The sequence below is a fragment of the Dioscorea cayenensis genome, unplaced genomic scaffold (genome assembly GCF_009730915.1).
Source record: "Dioscorea cayenensis subsp. rotundata cultivar TDr96_F1 unplaced genomic scaffold, TDr96_F1_v2_PseudoChromosome.rev07_lg8_w22 25.fasta BLBR01000910.1, whole genome shotgun sequence".
NCBI classification, from domain to species: Eukaryota; Viridiplantae; Streptophyta; class Magnoliopsida; order Dioscoreales; family Dioscoreaceae; genus Dioscorea; species Dioscorea cayenensis.
Window position 1 is genome coordinate 74,223 of NW_024087301.1, and position 8,208 is coordinate 82,430.

The window sequence follows — 8,208 nt, forward strand, 5'->3', positions numbered from 1 at the left end:
TTGTACGTGCTCTTGATCTCCAATTAGTGCAGCCAATGCCAAATTCATTTATTTGGCATGAATTTTCTATTTCCTGATTATAATAATTGCATTAATTCCATTGAATATACTAAATACAAAAAAAAAAATTGTGATAAGAAGCAACAAACTTCAAATTTCATTGATTATATGAAATTTACAAAAGCAACAATTTGTTCTTCATAACTGTTGCACATATTAAACAAAACGATAGTGGGTTGAACTTGGTTCTTTACATAGTATTTAAGAAGTTTGAAATAAAATAAACCCTACTATAGAAAAGCTAGCCCTAAACAATTGTTTTGTTTCTTCAAAGTTAAGGATTAGTTACAACAACAATCAGGGGCGGAGGAAGAGGGGGGCAATTAAGGAGGGCGGCCGCCTCCCCTGCCGCCGGCGGCCCCCCTCCCCCTTCTCTCTTTCTCCCTTTTTCCGTACACTCTCTCTTTCCGTCTGTCCCCCTTTGCCCCTCGCCCACCCTCTCTCTCTCTCTCTGTCTCTCTCTCTCTCTCACTCTTTCTCTCTAATTAGTTTTTTATTCTCTCTCTTCCCCCTCTCTTTTTTCCCCTCTCTCTCTCTTTAAAATTAGTTTTTTATTCTCTCTCTCTTCCGGCCCCCTATCTCTCTCTTTCTATGTTTTTATTTTTTATTTTTTTAAATTATCTCTCTCTATTGTTTTTTTTTATTTTTAAAAAAATTAATTTTTTTATAAATTAATAGATTTAGTCTAAAACAACCAAAATAGCATATAACCTAACAGTACTTAACAACTTAACAAAATCTCTAGTTTAAAACTCATTAAAAACAATAATAGTAACGGGTCGACATCGATTGTGGGTATAAGTTTGTAACCCAAACTCTTCATCCCCGATTAAGAGTGCGTGGATTAAATAATTAAATTTCATTTCGTGCGCATGCCCCAAATCTATACAGCACTTGTCACTTTTGTTAAAAAAAATCTAAAACACAATTTTTTAAAAAAAAAATATTATCAAAAATTTATTATTTGATTTATTAATATTTTATAAATTTCTTTATGTAGCATTTTTATAAATCTATGTTTTAGTTTTAATTTTTTTTACAAATTAATTTATATAATATATAAAATTACATTTTTAGCATAGATTTTTAAACATTTAATTTTTATAAACTAAACTATAAATTATCATATAAATAAATTTAAAAAATATAAAATTTTTAATTAATTAATTAATTAGTTTTTTTTTTCTAATTCGCCCCCCTAACTTTTAATTTCTGGCTCGGCCACTGGCAACAATCATGCTTTGCTATGTTAAGAATTCTCGAGCTTCTACTACTGACTTGGTTCTTTATTTTGCTTCTACTTTTTCTTTTCAATGGCCTATTATTCCTTCTTGCCTGACCATCACAAACACTAAAGAATAAATGTCACTAACAAAACAGATCAATGATATGCTAAGCTGGGTTTAAACTTTGAATAGATCTTATAATCAATTAACTAGAAGTGATGATTAATAAAGTAGAATGGGGAGCTTCCCTTCCAACAATAACTCCACTAGATTGAGCACTGTAGAACATATAAGAAACAAATTTCCGCATTTTGTAACTAGGACATTGTCTCAAATTTATTCAAGACAATATATGTATGGCGGCCCTTATTGTTATGTTTACCAGGTGAATCACATTTGAGAGTAATTAACATTGCATTATATCCATTAATTAGTTCATGTTATGGAATCTTCAAGTTAGCTCATTGGACTAAAGCTATTATATAGAATGTAAATAATAGCTCGGTGGTCCAAATCTATCATCATTTTAAAATTTATAATAATTTATCACATAAGTAAGGTTTATAATGTATTCTTATCATTTATATTACTTTCTTAATATATATACACTACAAGAAAAATCCCAAATCGGCACGGTGATATCGGCACGGAAATGAGTTTAAAAACCGTGCCAAATTGATTTTGGCACCGTATTTGGCACCAAAAATTAACTATGCCTATAGAATGGTCACAAATAAATTTTGGCACCGTCCTTTTATACCGTGCCAAATTTTGGCACTGTTTTTGGCACCCTTTCTTTACTATTGTGCCAAATATTAACATTGATATTTGGCACGGACTTTGATTCCATATTTGGCATAGTTTTGGCACGGTTTTATAGGTTCAGTATTTGGTACGCTTTTTTGGCATGATTTTATATATTATATTTTTTCACAATAATTGGCACAGTTTTTGGGAAAAAAAATTGTCACGGCTTTTGGCACGCTTTTATTTATTTTATAAAAAATAATTTTTATTTAAATTTTCTTGAATTACACCCATCAAATTTTTTTTAATTGCTAAACAAAAATTATTTTATTGAATTAACAATACATACCCATTCCTTTAATCAACTTCTTCAACATCTTCTGACTAACAGTAAATGAATTAATAATCAACCATACTTGATCTTTCTCTAATAATGTGTTCCATTCCTTTTGTGCCACCAATGACCTTGTAGACTCTTCAGGCAATGAAATTCTATAATTCAAATCACCAAGCGAGACTACCCTACTGCATAAATAACAAACAAACAAGCAAAATGTTAATTAATTTCATATATGGTCCATACTTAATTGTTCTATAAAATGGAAACTAAAGGCAAGTGGTGCAATTTATACTTTAATAAGACTTTGGCGGTTCCAACTTGCAAATAACTTAATGATTTTATAAATAAATTATATTAACAGTCACCATCTCCGTTGAGATCAGTACTCACTTATGATCAAGTATTTTCTTTGGTTGATCAAGAAAAGGTCCTCTTGCAAAACTAGTCCTTGAGAAGATCTCCACAGCATCTGAATTCTTGAGCATTTCATCTCCTTCTTTTCCTCTAAGCAATCCATATATCTAAATTCTTGACAATAATGTTAAGCAAAAATTAGAGGACTAGCAGCTCAGACAATGACATGGACCAACAATATAGTTTCGTTAATGGTTTTTTCAATTGAAATATTTAATTTTTAGTGATAAGAACATCAATGTTGAATGATTAATTTAATAAATCACTATATTTTGATATAACAAATAGAAAAACAATTAGTTATACATAAAAATAAGTAATTAAAATGTTTTGGACTCACCTGGAGGTGGATGATAAAACTTAAGTTCCTTCCATTCATTAAAGTCCTCCTAGTTTTGCATTCTTAAACGTGTCTTCATTCCCCTGCTGAAGCAAAAGTTTAGGATAGGAGTCAACTAGAGAGATGGCTTCCAAATTATGACAGTTTCTGCGTGAAATGCTTGAAATCATCTACTTCTAAATGTTGAAAAAGATGTCCAAAAATGCGAAGGCAACTTATCAGGTTAGCAAATAATATCAACAGACCTCAATCATTTGAACTTGTTCTCGAAATACTGAAATATGAATACAAATACGAAAAAAACTCTCTTAGTGTCAATGTGCTTATAATTTTGCAGTAACACAAGGTCTTACACAGTGAACACGAGTGCTTTGGAACACAATTCAACTTCTATTTCCGATGAAATCAAGGCAAGAACAAAGTGCATCAATACATCATCACCTAAAACAAGCCTGGAAAGACTAACAAGGACCACCATTAGCCAAGCTCCGAGAGCAATAGCAAGAGATGATAATAATGGCGTAATCGACTGAAGAAGAGCAATGCCAGAGCCAATCGGAGGATGCAGACATTGGCCTTGAGGTTACAAAGAGAAGAATTTATGGAAGCATTCAGGAGAGAATGACAATGAACAACAACAGCAGCTTAGAAATGCATCTGTGTACACTGCTAGAAACAATTTGAGAGCAATGACGTTACATGGACAACCTATTTAAGAGAATTCAGAAGACATGTCGTTACACTCAAAATGCAAATGCCATTTTTTTTTATAAATTATAAAATAAATTAGAAACTCAATCCCAACCATTAAACCGTAGGCTTCTTCAGTACATTAATCAATTAGTCATGAGGCACATTCAGATCTCTTAATTAATCTTAATAATAATTATGTTTGCTACAATTATTGTTTTCCTTGTTATTAATACTACTATTCTTGCTACGATTATTGTTTACCTTGTTATTTGATGCTCATACATTCTTGTGGCAATCATGTTGTAGATAGATGATCATATATTTGCTTGGAAACTCCACCACTTAAATTATTATTATGCAAGCATAAAACAAAAAAAGATTTAAAAAAAATTAATACACTACAAACAGAAAACACAAGAAAAATAATTTCTATAATATAACATAAATAAAAATATTACAAGTATATGTGCAAACTTATAATTCTACAACATAATGTTCAATCAATAGTCATAATAATAATCAAAGTATGAAGCAAAAGCCAAGAAAATGATGGAATTTAATATAAGAAGGAATATCATGAGAGAAGTAAAGCGTAAGGGGTCTAATTTTTTTTTTAAAATTTTTTATCACACTTTGCATGCGTAGTCCTTCACTTCTTGAGTTCTTGTCTTTTTTAATTTACTTTTTACCCAACAAAGCCAAGACAAGACCTTACTTTAGCTGATCTTCCTGCTAATTCTACCTTTTGAGTTGTCAGAAATTTGGGCCTTGTGTTGGACCAGGTATGCACTCCCAAGACTTACCTTTATATAATTTTGTGGGTCTCTATGCCTAGTACACCACATCAGGACAAACTTTTGACTTTTTGACCCAGTAAGCCCTCTAAATTTAAACTGGTTGAGTCAATTCAATCCACAAAATAAAACTACATCAATTTGTCACTTCAATGGTTTCTCAGAAATTTCTCTAAAGCTAACTACCCCAGTTTGCTAATTGAACAGTTGAGTAGTTGAACTTTCACTATTTCTTTTGAATAAAGCTCATGCATGTGAACTCACATAGTCAACCTCACATGTTTGGTTTTGATGGTTGTTCATGCAGTTTGATTTACAATTGAGAATAGTCAATAAAGAGAAGAGAATATCATAAGGAGCATTGGCAACCAAATGAGAGGGAACAAACATTAATATGGCATTTCTAATTTAATCTTATCAGAATGAATAATTAACATCTTGAAGTTCACGTTTGATTTTTGTGAAAAGATGAACTATCATACAGTGGTGGAGATAGTTCCACATCAACTCCCAGGAGCTATGGAAAACTCAAGACTTCCAGGAGCTATGGAAAACTTCAAGGCTTTTCCTCCTCATCAACTCCCACATCATATAGAAACCAAAATTTACACAAATGAATATACTTCATACCAAAACAAGGAAAGGAAATGGTTTGGCAACTTAAACATGATCAAGGAAATTAGTGTACTGAATGCATATGCACTAATAGTGAAAAAGAATATAATGCCTTTATGAGAATTGTGCATAAGTATAGCAAAGGAAAGGAATGATACAAGTAAATAAATAAATAATACCTCATGTATTCTTATGAAGTGACAATTGAGGAAATGATAAAGTATTGGAACATAATCATCTCTTTGCCATTGTAGGATCAGAAGAATTGTCATAAAACCAATATACGCATATCCAAATGATTGTCGACCTATAACTGAAGAAGACATAACAATGTTACGTCATATGATTTTATCCTATTTAAGCATACAAGATGATTTCGTTCTCGGAGTTTAAGCATACATTACTTTTAAGGTAGGCACAAATGCACCATCCAATCATCTGCATCATTTCACTTTGCTTTCCTATCCAAGACCCCTGCAAGCACACCGAATCCTTGATACATAATGTCTAAAGGATTTCTAATAGCTAACAATATAAATTAATATATAAATAAACATGCATATAAAAAATGGAATGAATTGGTAATTAGAGAACATACCAAGCCCTTATAGTCATGTGCACAAGGGAAAGTTTTTGCAACTTTGGAAAAGCAGAAAATCATGCTAAAAAGACAATTCATGACCTTTACCTCAAACAAAAAAATTTTTGAAAAACATTAGAATGAATTGTTGCTTGAATAAACTGAAGTGAACTATTGTATGAATAGTTACTTCATCTTCCTTATCGACCCGAGTTGAAGAGATACTAACTTCTACACCAACAACTTTAAGAAGACAAAACTCAAAGTAAACTATATATCCTCTTCTTCATCATTTGGGCCATCAAGAGTGTTGTTGGGGACGAGTGTGGTGCGAGGTCTCTTTCTCGTTGGAGAGTGCTCATCAACATGCGATTGTGCCTCCGCTGTTGGTGCTCTAGGGATAGATCTTGTGAGAGTAGCGACATGCATATCAGAGAGGTCAATGCCCTTAACCCTAAGTGCTGCAAGCGGTGACATTTCAAATGACTCGCGACGAGTCCACTCAATCCGCATCGCATCATGTTCGGCTCGCATCTTATCATGCTCAGCAAGCATTGCATTATGCTCGGCTTGGGTTTTTGCTAGCTCTGCCTGCAACTCATTAATTTGGGCATATTGTTGCCCACTTGAATGAGAAGGCCCTGAACGTGGCTTGTAATTGATTGAAGACATTTGCCTAACTATATTGCCCTTTCCCAACACTCTATTACGACTTCCAACAGCAATGCGGTCCCACAATTCATTTTGGTTGATAAAATTCTCATCTTCTCCTTGATCACGCTTATATGCAATGGCTTTATCAAATTGTTCCTGCATCCATCAAAAATTAGATCCAATTAATAAACAATAATATATAAATGTCTAAAGTATCCTATAAAGGAATATATATATACACATATAATAAAGTGAATAAATTTATTCATTGAAACTATTACTCGGAAATAAATTGATGAAACTATTACTAGAAAGACACTAATTTCACAAATTCATTCAAATAAATTAACTTCTTAAGGCAATTATAGTATACTTACAACAATTTGTGTAGCACGCTCACCCTCGAGAGTGCCATCCTTCTTCCCGTGAGTGCGGATGAAACATTCTTTCGGTGTCGGTTCCCTACCCAATTCTTCAATCTAAAATAATAGCATAATAAAAAATTTAAAGAATTAAATAAATCATAAATAATAACAATAATTATTATTATTAAATAGAATATGGGCATTACAAGCCTGAGGCGGTGCACAGCAGTGCTGACAGATCCACCACGATAAATAACAAACGAAGAAGTTCCATTTACTGCCCTGTTCTTTTTGTTTTGCTCACTTATTTACTTGAACTCTTTCGACCCCCAATATTTCTTCAAACTTTCCCAAACTGAAGGGGTCATCCACTCAAGAGGAGCCTTGTAAAGTGTACGTGCAAGTTACTTTTTTCAACCATTCACTCGCCTCATGATTGAAATGACATAATATCATAGACTCATGCTGCGACTCCCATGTGTAAATACCCTAAAGAAAGAAAGATTAACTACATTAATATATTTTTAATAGTAAAGCAATATATTTAATTAAATAATATTTACCCTAAAAGCTGTGAACATTCTCTGTCGTACATCTCTAGGCACTTTTCCCCATCCAGTCCATGCTTCTTTGTAGTGGCCTTGGACCAAATCATGTATTGCTCTTTTAACTTCGTAATCTCTGAAAAAAGTGAAATTAATACATTTTAATTATAAAATTTAGGAATTTTCTTAAGGAATTTATATATATAATTGTCAAATGTTTAGAAAATAAAATTTACTTACATAACTACACTATCAGGAGTAATAAGCCATGGGAGTCCAGTGCCATTAGATTCATTGGGTTGATCCTCTGTTGCCTCATGTTGCTCCTCAGAGGCATGGGTAGATGCCTCGGCATGTGGAGTTAGTGGAGGCTGTGAAGCTAAAGGAGATTGTGTAGTCGATGGGCTCACTTCTGGTGCCTGAATATTTGGATGTATACATGGAGGCATTCCCAATTCTGGTGAGGTATTGGAGACTAATTTCGATCTAACAGACTTCTGACGAATACTTGAGGTGGATCGACCTCGGCCTGATACAGATCGACCACCATGTCTCAATGTCGATCGACCCCGACCTATAAGTTGTAAAACATGGAAACAAATTTCACTCAAATTAAAGGATACATGAAAAGCAAGGATGTTTCATGCGATAAATATATTATACAAATAATTCAACCAACATTATTATAATAAAATAATAAGCTTGACCAAAAACATAAATGTTTTAAAAAAAAAATCTAGCCAAACCTGATACAGAGCTATAGTCTGGATAATGAGTCATCCCAATTCAGCTAAACAATCTATCCAAACAACAAAAGACTTGGGTGAATATAAAT

The 8,208-nt window shown here is 32.8% G+C and overlaps 1 long non-coding RNA gene across 1 annotated transcript; it reads right to left on the bottom strand.

The window, feature by feature from the left end:
- Positions 1-6,861: 6,861 nt before the first annotated feature.
- On the bottom strand, positions 6,862-7,503 carry LOC120255249. Its single transcript, XR_005534939.1, has 3 exons — positions 7,392-7,503; positions 7,035-7,317; positions 6,862-6,942 (listed from the first exon to the last, which is right to left on the bottom strand). It is a non-coding gene; the product is annotated as an uncharacterized LOC120255249 (long non-coding RNA).
- Positions 7,504-8,208: the final 705 nt, after the last annotated feature.